The sequence below is a fragment of the Ambystoma mexicanum genome, chromosome 8, assembly GCF_040938575.1.
Source record: "Ambystoma mexicanum isolate Mex_15411 chromosome 8, UKY_AmexF1_1, whole genome shotgun sequence".
Taxonomy (NCBI): Eukaryota; Metazoa; Chordata; class Amphibia; order Caudata; family Ambystomatidae; genus Ambystoma; species Ambystoma mexicanum.
Window position 1 is genome coordinate 1,517,820,762 of NC_090929.1, and position 15,389 is coordinate 1,517,836,150.

The following is a 15,389-nucleotide window of genomic DNA, read 5'->3' on the forward strand; positions in this document are numbered from 1 at the left end:
CCAAATTGAATTTTCAGAGGTTCGGGGGTAGCAGACTGCAGCTGCTCATGTATCCACCTGTCTAACAAGAGAGAACAGGTAACTGTGAGGCTCATTCACCACCCAGCAACCGTTAACATATTGTATCATGTAGTCTGAGGGTACATGGAAAGCGACCAGGAAGCCAGGGTTGAGCCAGGTGGCAGACATTGTGAGACTGCCTCACTCCAAGATTGTTGCCCATTGTCAAGACTCTGTTTTCAGTGCCACTACAGTGGGGCTAGTGAAAATGGGCTAGATTGTGAATGTAGAAATAGGCCACACCTGTGATAACACACAGGCAGGATTGGGGAGAAGGTTCAACTGCTTCGGTAGGATCAGTCTTGTCGAATGACAGGCAGGGAAACTCCCCCCACCAATGGCTAACCCGTCCAGACTAATTCTGTCAACCCATGTACATAAGGATGAAGCAAATTGCTCCTATTGTGAGTGTAGAGCTAATAGGTCTGATGATTTTCTTTTTTATGGAGAAGCTTGAGTGGATAGTGCTGATTGGAGAAACCTAGAGAAAGTAGCGTTATAGCCTGGGAAGAAAGATGCTGTAGTGAGGCCATGGCAAGAAGGCTAAGCAATGAGCCAATTTGAGAAGCGGAGGTCTAGACCAGTGCAGCCATAGCTGAAAGAAGACTGACTAAAGTGGAGGCCACCTGGAGAAACATGTTTTTTTAGAGCTCAGTGTCTAGTACCTAGAAACCCTTATATTTACTGGAGCAGACACTGAGAAAAGAGGGTAAAATAAACAATGCTAACTGGGAGGTACAGTCCTGACACTAGTGGGAGAGCAAATCCATCAGCCAGAAGAGGGCAGCTTGTAAACAAGCTTTTACATAGGTATAGGACTAATACGCTCTACCTGGCCATAACGAGGTAGGGGAGAGAGAGACAAACTTACCCCTTTGCAGCATGTCTTTACACCCTTAAGACTTCAACAAATGTCAACAAGCATCTGGAGAACGCCCACAGCCTGGTCTCCATTTTGCCAGAGTGAGTTTTCCAACATTGGATCTTTTATAGATTCACATGCTGTTATGGATTCCCTGTCAGGCTGGGAGTTGTCTGTACAACTGCAGTTTTTTGTTTTTATACATAGAAACAGCGTTGCTATTGCACTGCAGTTTCTATGTATTTAAACAAAAACTGCAGTCCTCTTTATGATGTATCGGTCTCATGCTGGGCTGTTCGGCTCCTGGCCAAAGAGCAGCGATCCTCTTTAGCTCCATCCCTGAAGTCCAGCATCAGATTCTTTACTGCACGCTCCGAGATTGGTAGCCCTCTCAGAACCACTACTTTCACTCAGTTTTCTATGGCTGAATTTCACCTACAACGTTAATGAACACATTTTTTCAGAGAAGATTGTTCATATTTCAAAGATTTGGAGAGTTTACGCTAATTGGTTGCGCCCTCTGTGCAGGGAGTAGTATCACCCTTTTGCTCTCTTGGAGGTTGGTCTCCTGTGGCAGAGGAAGATGAAGCTAAGATTCTTTTCATAAACTGCTCCACTTACCACTTGAATAACATTTATGTAGAGCATAGGTTTATTTTCCTGGCTCTACCCTGACCGCAGGCTTCTGACATCTGCTAGTTGTTTTACAACAAAACTCTAAAGGATAGACAGACAATTGGTGACTTCACTGGAACTGTGGCCTCGTGTTCCACCTTTGTAAGAAGCTCAGCTTCTGTTGGGCCTCGTTCTGCAGTCAAGATTACCCCTCCAAAGAAAACGAAATCTCATGATTATGTGCCCATGTAGAAGAGGGTGAAGGGTGTTGACCCGGCCCGTGCTTCTAAAGATTCCTCCAAGATCTCTTCAGACTTTTCTGCTTCCTCGCATCTTAACCGTATTCTGAGACACCGTGCAAACGTGCACCATGCATGGCTAAATCTCAGTGAAAGCTCACCCATCATCGGATGAAGGTATTGGTTGACTAATTTGTTGGCGAAGAATGGATTGCCAAACTTAAGGTGCCATTCATGGCCACTCAGCCGAGTGAAGCTGTCAAACAGGTTATTGTTGCCACTGCAAACACCACCCATAACTTGTAGACTCGCCTGCAACCAAGTGAAAGCCAATAGAAGTATAGGGCACTCTGCAGAATATATGCCTGCTTATGTAAAGCTAGGTGTGCTTTTTTGCAGCCATCTTCCTTTTTTGGAACCTTCCAAATTGCCACGTGGGGACACATTGAAGTTCAAAATTGACACTCATTTGAGGGCCAAGAGGTTCAATTCTAAGAGGCAAAATAGGAGTAAACATGTAGAGAATGACATCCAAACCTCAATTGATCCAACTAACTTCCAGAACACCACCCCAACAGCTGCAAGAACACTACCTATCTCTGCAGATTCTCAAGACTGTACTGATGGGGCAGAAAACAAGGGTTACAGATGTACCCTCTAGACCTCTGTCGCTGCAACCTTCCCGTAGGACCCCACTGCTGCAGCCTTTCCTGAGGCTCTGGTCTGGGTGACCCAGTCTTGGGGAGCGATCGCTGCAGATTCTCAGGACAATGTCCACCCTGACACTTCAATGCACTTGTCTGGAAAGGCCCAATATGAGGCCGAATCCCTGCAAAAGGGGAGCCAGTCAAGTACCCTCCCAGAGACACACCCATAGGATTGGGGCTTTCCATTCAGCCATGACCAAGGCAGAAAGAATATTCAACCTCATCCTTTACACTGAGTGCAAATCCTTCCTTTGGTTGTAAATTTGGTTTAGGTCGAATTGACTGAAAAAAAAAAGGTCGAAACGACCAAAAGTTCTAAAAATGCTACCACCAAAGGATCAAACACCAAAGGTTCGATCCTTTGGTGGTAGCGTTGAAAAGAAAACAGGAGCTTTCGGGGGTGTCCCCCGCATTGCCCCGCTCACTATACTTTATGGTATACCATAAAGTACGTCGATGACATGTTCCTCATTTCTAGGACTCAGGTGGGATTACAACGGTTATTAGGTATGTTCCAAGAATATGTAAAACTCAATGAATTATCCATCAACCTGACCAAAACCCAGATCATACAATATTCTTCTAAACGTTCTGGGCCTCTGTCATTTATTTGGACCATTGGTGTAACCCCAATTGATGTGGTTCCAAGTTATTGTTATCTGGTTACAATCTTCGAAGGACGTAGAGGAGCACATGGGCAGATCGAGAGAGTGGGGTCCAAGTTAGTATCTGCCATCTCACAGGCACGTATTATCATGCATAAATATGGAAAGTACTCAATCCTACCTGCATGTCATTTCTGGACAAAAAGAATTGTCCCCATTCTACTATATGGCCTTGAAACCTTCCCGACAGATTCGACATTTAAATTTACTCAATGGGAAGCAAAATTGGGAAGTGAGCGGGGGCTGCGGGGGACACTCCCGCAGCCGTCCGGGTTAAAAAAAAAACAGAAAAGAAAAGGACCCTGCAGCACCGGTTCCCGATCACGGAAGTGAAAGGGAACTGGCACTGCAGGAACCAGCGTCAAGGTGAAGGTAAGTGGGGTTTGTTTATGTTGGTGGTGTCGGTGGGGGGGTGTTTATGGGTGGTGGTGTGGTGTGTGTGTGTGTGTGTGTGTGTGTGTGAGAATGTGCGTTTTCGCTCATTATCGGGGCTGAAATGTCCGAAAACAAAGTGTTCGAACTTTTGGTAATTCGAGCACTTTGTTTTTGGATATTTCAGCCGCCATAATTTTGCCTTCGGTAAAATCACTTGGATTCGTAAATTCTTGCGGGCTGTATAGGATGAGGGGTACACATGGCGAAATTACCATATGTAGATCCCTTAGCAATGTAGTCCCTCTGATGAATTAGTTCGAAACTTAACATGGAGAGTAGCTTGCTTTTTATAGTGTGTGATGAATCTGATATGTCGGTCCTTTTCCCCAGGGGGGAGACCTTTCACATAAGGCCAGGGCTGTGCATCCACAGTACAATAGTCCCCCTGGGAGTGGTGCATCAGTGGAGGATCACACTGAGAGGAAGCCCCTTATGGTATTAGGGACGACTATTCCCAGAGCCTATGTTTTTCCACCGCCTTAGTAGACATCCCCCCACCCCCCACCTCCTTCCCCAAATCAAGTTCTCCCTCACTTTCTCCAGGCTGTTAGAATCTGTTATTTTTTTTTTTTATTTTTTTAAAAATTTTTTTATTTGATTTGGTTGAATTCAATCAACCTTTCAAAATAGAAATATATACACAACATACATACATCACTTTCATTTATGTAAAAAGATAAACAAAACAGAATCAACACATTTCTTTTAAAATTTGCTACTTGTAGAACTTTCTAGACAATGGGAAAGTAAAAAGATAAAGACGAACGGGAAAACAAGCAAGAAAGAGGATTCTCACTAACTTACATTACATTCAATTCAAAGCATATACAAATCAAACCACTCAGTTTGAGCTCAAAGATGATTTGCAACCATTTGATGGGAGCCCCATATTGTCGACATACACATTTTGTCCTACTGGTCATTGTCCAATATTCATGCTGGTGTAATGTCCGCACTGGTTTTCTTATTTTTTTTCTTCCTCCAAATTGAGGCTAGCTAAAAAGTTAACAGCTGCTATTTGATTTGCCATATTATTGCATCCTGAAAATGCTGCCCAACATTCAGATTGAGGTATATTTCCCAAATATTGACAATGTTTATTAGACGCAATTTGTCTTTTGGTTCTTAGTGACCTACACTCTGTAAACAGGCGAACAAGAGTCTCTCGCATATTATCATTTTTGCAAAAACGGCATACATTTTGTTGTAGACTCACTAAACCATGTCTTGCCTTTATATCTAGTGTTCCCCACAGGTTAAAGCGAAGACAAAGTATTTCACCCCGATATTTTGGGGATGGTGAGCGAATCAAATACATTGGCAAGGTGCTTAATTTCTTTGGAGATAATCGTGCAACATCGCCATTGCGATACATTAAACATAGTTCACAGGTGTTAATCCAGTCAGTTTTGTAGATTTTTAGCTTTGCTTTGTCGGGTTTAAACAACAGGTTAATGGTAATTTCTGCTTTCGCTAGTATCGAATACACTTTATCTAACCAGTTAGAAATATAACTGGATTGTTTTGTTGAAAAAAGGTACTGCGAGAGAGTTTTAAGCAATCTATTATCATTCGTGGACATCAAACATTTTCTAAAAAGCGAGCACAAACGCCAGCTATATTGGGCTTCGAGAGAGAGTAAATGTTAAAGGTATTTGTACCGCGCACCGTCGCCAACGGAATTGGTCCCCAGGCGCTCTGGCGGATCTGTAAACGATAAGGTGGGATGGGTTAGTAAGGTGAAGAGGGAGTAGGATAGTGAGAGGAGTGGTGTTCTGTTGGCAGCTTCAACTCGGTATACACCAGATGCTGAGCTTTGGTGCGGATGTTTGATCGGTGCCAGTCCGCGTGTGCTGTTGCTCTGGCTTATGTGTTGTTGCAGTGTTGTGAAGTGCGTGCGGCTTGTTGTGCAAGAGATGGTTGTGTGAGTTTTTTGAGTGAGATAAGTATGCAGAGTTTGAGCTTAAATTGGTTAGTGGGTTACCTGACCTTTAGCTAACATTCACAGTTTTGTGGGCACCTGTTGACCCTCACAATTCTATCTAGAAGCAACGCAGGCCAACATCTACTATTCCATCTAAGTGTGGACATGCCAACATTCACAACTCCATCCAAGTGTCGACATGTTAACATTCACAATTCTATCTAAGTACGGAAATGCTAATAGTCACAATTCTATCCAATTGTGGACATGCTAATAGTCACAATTCTATCCAATTGTGGACATGCCAACATTCAAAGTCCTATCTAGATGCAACGCAGGCCAATATCTACAATTCTATCTAAGCGTGGACATGCTAATATTCACAATTCTAGCTAAGTGCGACGCTTGTTGACCTTGACAAGTATGTTAGTATGTAATGCAAGGCAACTTCTACAATCCTGTCATGAATAAGTTCAGTCTGGTGTTCACAAATCTTTCTTAGTGTACCTGGGGTGAGTCTATGGCAGTCTTTGTTATCGGGAGGTAAGATAGAGTGGCAGGGGTTTTCTGGAGTAGAGTAATTGCTCCACTCCCCACCCGTGCCACACTCAGTTTTTGTTGGTGTCTGTTGACTGCTGGCTTCACTGGCTTCCCCTGCTGACAACGGCAGACACATCTTGGAGCCGCCAATGTAGGAGCTGCCCTTGGCTTTGGGGCCCTTAGCTGCAGGGGCTGCCAGGCAGAGGCTGCCCAGTGGTGTCCTTGTTGAGGGGAGCAGAGTTCCAATCGGAGCCGGTGGGAGGGCTCTAAGGCGGGGATTGAGAGCCCCAGGAAGCGGTACAGCTGTTGGGGAGAGCCCACTACTGCCTCCCGCCACGTGCTTTTTAAGCACCTTTCTCGTTTTTTTGGCCTGAAGGGGGTGGGGGGAACAGTGCAGCACTCACTTGGCCTGGGGATATTGGAGAAATGGCGCTGGTGAGGCGCGCACGCCGGGTCAGTAGACCAGTGTTTTTCTTTTCTTTTTTTTTCCCTTCCACCAATCAGGGCCGGTGGGAGGGCTCTAAGGCGGGATTGAGAGCCCCAGGAAGCGTTACACCTGTGGGGGAGAGCCCGCTACGGCCTCCTGCCACGTGCTTTTTAAAGCACCTTTCTTGTTTTTTTGGCCTGGAAGGGGTGGGGGGGGGGAACAGTGCAGCACTCACCTGGCCTTCAAAGTATTGGAGAAATGGCGCATATGTGTATATGTATTAGGCATTTTCCAGGCACTGCTACCATATGCCTGGGTCTGTGCACCATTTTCAAGCTGGTACCATTAATGGCCAGTTAGTACCATTACAGCAATGCCTAACAAATACCGTTCCCATATCTACACAAAAGCCAACTCTGTTGGCATGGCCAATGCTTGTCTCTCCTTCCAGCTGCCTCTCTTCCTATTGCCTTTTTCTGAGTCAATCCAATAGACGTCTCTTGGAACCAATCATTAGTGGGCAGCAGCGTTTCTTGAGTGTAAAGCAATCTATTCTCATCTGTGGGAGAAGGGCGTCTAGGCGCTCGTGCGCTTTCTGAAATGAGGTCAACATGCTAAATCATAGCTGTTTACTAGTGACTGGTCAAAAGAAGCAGCAGCAGCCATTCACCTCTGAAGACCTGTACACAAGCGAGGCAAATCGGGTGCAAGGCAGGCCACGTGATGTCTTCATCATTTGCACAAGCTGGCTGCTTTCTTCCTGCTCATGTCCCATTCACCGTGCTAAATAGTGATTTAATATCTGCCTGTTTCTTGGGGATGCAACTGGACATGCTCCGTTCACTATGGTGAAGTATGGATGTGTTTCATGGCTGCTTGAAGCAATAGGCACCCTGTCTTCATACATGAGGGTGTCACCCCAATAATGTTGCGCAGCCCTAACGTGAATTACAGGTACACAGATCTGCGAGATCAATGCCGTCTAGAGAGAACCATTGTCCAAATTAATCTTTGCAATAAAGTCAAAGATGCAAGTGCTGGATGTAGAAGTTTATAAAGTAATGAGGAACAGGTAACTACTAGTCACTCCTTTGTGCAGCAGCCCCCTTCTTTTCCCAAATTTGTGCACTGATGCCATTTAAATTGCAGTTTTTGCATTACCACCTTTGTAGTCCCAGGGCCTCCTACGTACGGCATACCTCAACCCAGTCTCACTGTCTTCATTTAGCAAAGCACATTACGTATTCATTTTATGAGGGTGTATGGGCCAGGGAGGTTTTGGACAATAACACTTTTTGTTAAGAAAAGTGTATGTATGCCAGCAGCATCTGAACAGTCAGTTGCTATGATGCGTTTGTGTGTTTTATCATTCACAATAACCTTCCAGAAAGTCATTCATATTTGTGTGTAACAGACACTAACTGTGGCTAATAAGGCATTTCCATAAATGCGGGCAGCAGGATGTAGATGCCCGGGTTATCACATACACAGGCTTGGGGTGCACTGCGGGGTGGTGTGGCTGACCTGTGAGATGGGTGTGATTGGCCTAGATTAAGCATAATCCTTCTCATTCTGCTCCTCCTCAGGCCTCATCATTCCTCTCTTGTACAGTCCTCCAAGGCCCTGCCATCTTTGTAATGCACACATCCGTCACCACGTTCTTCAAAGTAAATATGAGATGACCTACACAGGCTTCGTTGTAAATGCTGAAAAGATATAAAAACACTCCTTTCAAAAATGCAATTTAAACACACACGGCGTCTGCTTTAATTTGACAAATGTAGACTTCAAATTGTTTTCCAGGTCTCCGCATTTCTTCAGTTTACTTTTCCATCATTTTAAAGTTCCCTTTGTCCCTTTTTTTTTCTTTTTGTCTACATCACAGACCAAGGGAGGACTCATTAAAGCGGTTCCTAATGACCGTTGCATTGAGTAGACCAAGTTCATATCTCATCCACGGTATCAGAGTGCATTGAGGGAGGTGGAGTATTATACGCCAAAATTTTGCTTCCCATTGAGTACATTTAATTGTCGAATTTGTCGGGAAGGTTTCAAGGCCATATAGTATAGAAATGCCATGCAGGTAGGATTGAGAACTTTCCATATTTATGCATGATAATATGTGCCTGTGAGATGGCAGATACTAACTTGGACTCCACTCTCTCGATCTGCCCATGTGCTCCTTTACGTCCTTCGAAGATTGTTCCCAGATAACAATATCTTGGAACCACATCAATTGGGGTTACACCAATGGTCCAAATAAATTACAGAGACCCAGAACGTTTGGGAGAATATTGTACGATCTTGGTTTTGGTCGGGTTGATGGATAATTCATTGAGTTTTACATATTCTTGGAACATACCTAATAACCGTTATAATCCCACCTGAGTCCTAGAAATGAGGACCATGTCATCGGCGTACATGAGAGATTGTACTTGCTGATCGTTCAGTTTGGGAGAGTCCGATATGATTTCTGACAATGCTGTTTTCACATCATGGATATAGTAATTATATAGTAATTAATACAGCCGATGCTAACGAGCAACCCTGTTTTAAGCCCCGATATATGGGGATTTTTCCTGAAAGAAGACCATCCAGGGTAATTCGAATTTGGACAGATGTAGCATGATGTAATGAGTGGATAATGTCAATCAGTGTCGACGGACAGTTATCTCTTGCAAGCTTTTGCAATAATAGTAGGCGACTCACAGAATCGAAGGAAGCGTTTAGATCAATAAATGCAAAAAATACTTGTGGCATGCTCTCATGACATTGAGCCTTTATTGCGTTTAGGGTCAGAAGATTGATATTAGTGCCCATACCAGCCATGAAGCCAGTCTGATTAGAATCATGATGGTTGTTGATTCCAGTCAAGCATTTAAATTTACACAGTACCAGTTTAGTAAATATTGTTCCTGGGGCATCTAATAGTGCGATCGGATGATAATTCGCCGGGACCGACCGATCACCCTTTTTTAAATATTGGAATTAATATAGAAGACTTCCAAGATGGTGGAATAAAATGGGTGTTGAGAATGTCCTGGAAAATTATGAAGAGAATATGGGCCCACCTGTATGGATATTTTTTAAACATATAGTTTGATAGTCCATCTGGGCCTTCGGCTCTCGAGGAGCTTGACTTCTTGAGAATGTCATAAATAGCTTCTTCTGAAGCTTCTAATTCCCAGGTCGATGTTGACAACAAATGATACTTGGACTTTGCATATTGGGGGTCGGCGTACAGAGTTGAAAAATGCTTAACCCATGTTTGCTCTGCTACTCCATTTAATTGTGCATCTGCTTGATGGTGGCAGGTATGATTGTTCAAAAGGGACCACTTTCCAGCTGAGTTTTTATTTCGCATGGCATGGGCCATTGCTTCTCTATCTTGCTGAAACAATATAGACTTCCGCCCACAGAGCCAGTTCTTATATTTACATTTGGCTGTCTTTAATGCTTGCCACTTGTTGACAGCGTCAAAGTAAAATTTGCCTTTTTACCATTCTGTACTCTGCCTTCCTTTTAGCAACACTAGCATGAAAGGCATGTGGATGTTTAACAACATTGGACTGTGGAATGGCTACTGTCTGGGCAAACGAATGCAATAGTTCTGTATATTCGTTACCATGATAAGAAGATGACTTCTCCACAATCAAATGCTTGAAATGATTCAGAGTACTCTGTCCATTTCAATCGGGTGCGAGCATTATTGACTCCAAAATTGCCGGAACCATATACCTCTCTGTGCGTCAACGTCAGATGAAGCTTAAGCTGAAGAATCCGCATACAGTGGCCACTATTTGGGTGGTCATTAACACTAAGTAGCTCGGTTTGTTGGAATAATTTGGAGTCAACATAGATATAGTCAATACTACTCGCCTGCCCACGGTGCCATGCATAATGTGGCGGGACATCCCCCCTGTACTGATCCGTTAGTCATATGGTAATTACGTTCATACATGATCGACATCCATTTATGTACCACTTGACTTTGTGGTCCTGCCTTCCAGCAATTTAAGTTTAGATCACCTAATACAATGGTATATGAGATCAGTTTGTCCGATGATATAAGGTGGAACATGTCAAGGAGGCCAGCAAAAAATGTCATCAAGCATTCTGGCTGGGTTGTGATATATATTGACTAAAGCAAAGACCATTTCATTGTGGGTTATTCTAATTAGCTGTATGTGTGCTCCAACAGAGGCCCATGGAGCAATTGAAGGACCCTCTTTGATGTTTACGGCAACAAGGAGGCCTGCTGAGGGTCTGCCTCCAGTGGGGATAGCTGGGATCAATGCCAAATCATAATTGTCCCATAAGGGGGGTTTAATAAACCAGATCTCCTGCAGCGCTATGATATGGAGGAGAACAGATAGATCTCTAAAAGACGCAGTTGGATGCTTGTGCCCCCTTGAGTTCCAACTAACAACATTAATTTTGCTTGTATTATTACTTTGTGGTGGTTATTGCCGAGAATTCTCGGATGACCAAGATCCTCTAGATTTGCTACAGTGCACTTGGTATATTTTGGGTAATGTAGCTGATCTTCTCGGAATCAAACGAGCAGTTTCAGGATCTTCGGCCAATAAAAACCCCATGTTGAATAGAACCATTTTGTTACGCCAGATCGATTGGAAGACTGCACCTGATGGGATCCAAAGTCTTTCTATTGTAAGGGGAGAGTCAGTTCGAAATTCAATTTGATCGATGTCATCTGTAGTGATGTTGCATAGTTCTTCTATGTCCCCAAAGATATTGAGTACACTGTGTTGGTTAAGGTCATACACCGGGTGGTTACCTTCTCTACATTTGAGAATCGGAGTATGAAATTTTGCTTGTTGTGGGTGTATATGTCGTGAAAGCCAACGCTTATCAGTTTGAGGTGGTGTCCAGTTCTCATTACTGGGTATGCCTGGAAATTCGGTAGACCAACCCTGTCTGGATTTCATTATGTCATGGGAATCTACTTTAGTGGGTGGTTGATGTTCATCAAACTTGTGGTTGGTCCTCCTTGGTTCTCCTTGGCTCTTCAGTAGGGCCGGCAGGCTCAGTTTGTGTGTGAGCAAATGTTTGCGCCAAATTAGCAGAGAGATATTCATCTACTCTTTTAAGTTCCTCAGTTAAAATCAGTTGTGTAGCTGTATTCAAGGATGGTGTTACATGTGGTATGGGCGCAAAAGAAACGGATTTGGTTTGGGGTATGGGAGAAAAGGTTAATTGAGATTGTGCTTGGGTTTGAGACGGGAGGCCAGTATTCACAGGATTCTGACTGACAGTAATCCCACAGAGCCTATCTGGTACGTAAGGAAGTGTGGTAGATTTCTGTGGGTTACGTAAGGCATTGACCAGTTGCGACAATGGCGAGATGGGTACAGTAGATAGTTTTGGCACAAAGAATGGGAGGGTGCTGTGTGGATTGGTTGGAGGCTTCTGCTGTGATGGGATGCACATCTCTTACGAGAGCCATGGCACTAGTAGTGTTTGTCTGTTGTGGTAGTCGTTCTGCCAAGAGCTTTAAAGAAAGTAGACAGGGTGCTTTTTGGGTTTTTTGATCCAATCATGTTTTCCGTCTTTTTTATAGTGATCAGAGTTTTCTTGCAGTTGTTCTTGCCTTTGGGGTTCTTAGCTTTCAGTTGTTGTAAAGGACTCTGACCCTGATTATCGTTCAATGGGTTTTGAGGAGTGGGCAATTTAGCAGATCGACTGGGCATCGCTTCACTCGTTAGGTTTTTCACTGGTGGCTGAGAGGTAAGGTCCATGGTGATCGTCTCAAGGCCTTTGATGCCCGATATTGGCGGAAGTGGACATACCAAAACAGCAGGAGCAGCCTGTTTTACAAGTGATGATGGTGCTTGAACAGGAGATGGATTTTCATTGCTGGGTGCCAAATCGCTAGGTAACATGATAACTGACTCTTCAAGGTTTTCTTTCTCCGAGGACATTTTCGAGAGCTGTTGTGTTGAGAGCCATTTCATTAATTCTCCGAATTGGAGGGGTTGGCGAGCTACTTTAGAATCCAATGATTCAAACAATTTGCATAAACTATAAATGGCAGTATTGATTGCGGATATTGCAGGTTGGATCATTAACAATGTTTGAGCAGCATTGTCAATGGGGTAGGGTCTGTTAGGTCGCAGGGTCGGTAAAGCAAAAGACTTAAGCATTGCGAGAGCATTTCCAGATGGCATATCACTAGGCATACATGATACAGAGGACACACTGGTGATACATTCTGGCTCTCTGGTGGTGCGAACAGACTCACATGTACTTGCATGAATGGATATAGCAATCGAGTCCGATACCAATTGAGGAAAGACAATTGGTGAGATGGACATGTTTGAATTACGTACTGGTGGGCAGTTTTTGGTTGATTCCATCATCGTCATATCAGAGATTGGATGAGGGTTGATATGCCTTGGTGGAGTTCGATGCGGAGCACTGATTTTTCCTATTGTTAATGGAGAAGGAGTGTGTGTCTCATTAAGTGAGCAGGTGGTCAGAGACCAGGGAGAAGACACTTATTTTGTCGTTTTGAACTTTAAACGGAAAACGAGTTTATCTATGTGAGGACCGGGGGGGGTGACAGAAGACATGGCTGAAAAGAAAGTTTGGGGTAGCAATGCCGAGTCAGGATGCCCCGGGGAAAGAGGGTGGGTCTGTGGTAAAAGAATACAAGGTATAAGAGGTTATCTTTAAGATTACAAGATTGAATATAAAAATTGGTGGCTCACTTGTTAATAACCCCCTATAACAACCCCTTATAACAATTTAGGCGGAAAAAAGATTGAAGCTAATTTGCTCCAAAAAAAAGAATCAAATGCTTCTGATGGTATAACAGGCACATCAAACACTGCAGTTGGAGTCAATATATCCACAAATGCTTACTTTCACGGTTAAGGATAACACCAATTAAGCTCCGAGTAGAGCAGCCTGCCCCCGGCAAAGCGGTACTCAACTCGGTACTCGCTCGGATGCGCCCGGCCCTGCGCATGCGTCCTGTTCAAATACACAAGACCAATGAGGCGTGGAAGAAAAGAGCCAATCTCTGTGCAGGAGAGGCGGGCCAACTGCCTCTGTCACTCAATCTGCAAAAAAAAGGTAAATGTTCAACAAATGTTCTGGCAAATGTTCAATGCCAGTGCACAACGCACAACGGCTGTAGTCACCTGGAAGCAAGGAATTCACTGTTCAAAGCTTTTAGCTGGTAGCTGGATACTTTCAACATGCAAAAGCAATCCGAGCAGGAGCAAATGGAGAGCGTGGAGCGGTACTGAACTCGGTACTCGCTCGGATGCTCCTCGATTCTGTTATTGTAAGGCTAAACCACTTAATATGAAAGTGCTGACTAACAATACTGGAAAGACCAAATGGGTCCCATGTAGCTCTACCATGACTACTGTGATGAAGCAGAGGACCAGGAGTATGATGATTACTCCAGAGAACTGTAATGAATGGTCTAGTCTGTTTTTGCTTGGTCCAAAGAAATACAAAAAGGTAGAGGGAAAATGAGATGGAAAGAGCAGTCCTCGAGCGAGGAAGCTGGGGAAGCTGGGCAGACGCCGAGCCGGCATACCGGGAACTGAAGCAGGAGACTGTGCACAGAGTTGAGCAGGCTCGTGAAAGCAGGCAAAGGAGGAGGAACTCCTTTGTATGCTGCCCGAACAAACCTCTGGACGTCCCGAAGCCTGTAAACCCACCAGTGAGCAAAGCCCTGTCCTGTGAAGTTAGAAGGGACTGACGGAGTGGCTGCCAATGAGAAACGGAAGAGGAACTAATCGGCGTGGACGCTGCCGACCAAAGCAAGCAACCAAATGCTACTGCAGCCCTAGAAGGAAGCACTGCTGCGCGAAGACACGCACAAGAGAAACAGGTACACGGGTAAAGCAGAAGGTGCTGAGTGGCCGGGAGGTGGCTGGGAGAAACAGGAATAAGAGTGAGAGGATCTGGGACCCTGAGAGAATCCGAGAGTGTGCAGAAGGTGGCACATGCTTGGCAGCAGAGTAGTCCAAACTTTTACACCCATACATTGCGAGTCTGGGTCCCGCAGCCATAGAAATACAAGAGTGAGAGGGTCTGAGACCCTGAGAGAAGACTGGAAGGTGCAGAAGGTAGCATATGCTTGGCAGGTGAGTAAACCAAGCTGGACATAGCCTTGGCAGCAGTGTAAACCAAGCTATTATGTTCAACCTTAGTGAGTCTGGGACTTGCACCCAAATGAGAGTTTGAGAACAAGAGGTTTGAGGACCTTGAAGATACGAAAGACTGTTTTTATGAAAAATCCTTACATGGTGGGGAAATGCACCAAACCTGTATAATAACAAATGGTGAGTCTGGGACTCGCACCCTTATGAAGATATAAAATACAGTGACATTTACCTGAGAAGATGCAGGGTCTTTAGGACCAAAAGGAACGTAGAACGAGAAGGCATCCAGGGGAAAGGAGCAAGCTTCTAGAAACATGGGACTTTCACCTGGTAGAACATTTCTTTTGTATTTTGGACCAGCCAAGACATTGGCAACTTTTCTGTTGGCAAGAGTTATCATGAACACTTTACTTGGAAGAAACCAACCCAACAGAGTTGATTTGGTTATTAGTGTTACGGACAGAAGTAGGGTTATGGGACACGATGGTAGCAGACGTTGTTTTGACATCCTGATGTGTTACTTATTTTCATTTGAGGCAGAGAACCCCCTCCTAGTATTTAGGGATAGAGAGGCATTTATCCAACCCTTTTATTGGTTAGTAAAATTAGGCTACTTTTGTGTCTGAGCCTTCCTTCTGCACCCTTACAATAGTTGCCACCCTTTCACATTTTCATCTGACAAGTTGGAAAGCAGATATCCTTTTGAATATCCTGATTTCAAGCCACATACACACTTTGGACTGGTCCAAAAGAACGGCAGGCTTGCCAAAT

General features: G+C 44.3%; 1 protein-coding gene across 3 annotated transcripts in view; it reads left to right on the forward strand.

Moving 5' to 3' along the window:
* The window catches only part of SLK (STE20 like kinase), a 985,407-nt gene that overhangs the window by 520,632 nt on the left and 449,386 nt on the right, over window positions 1-15,389 (forward strand). The window lies entirely within an intron of this gene.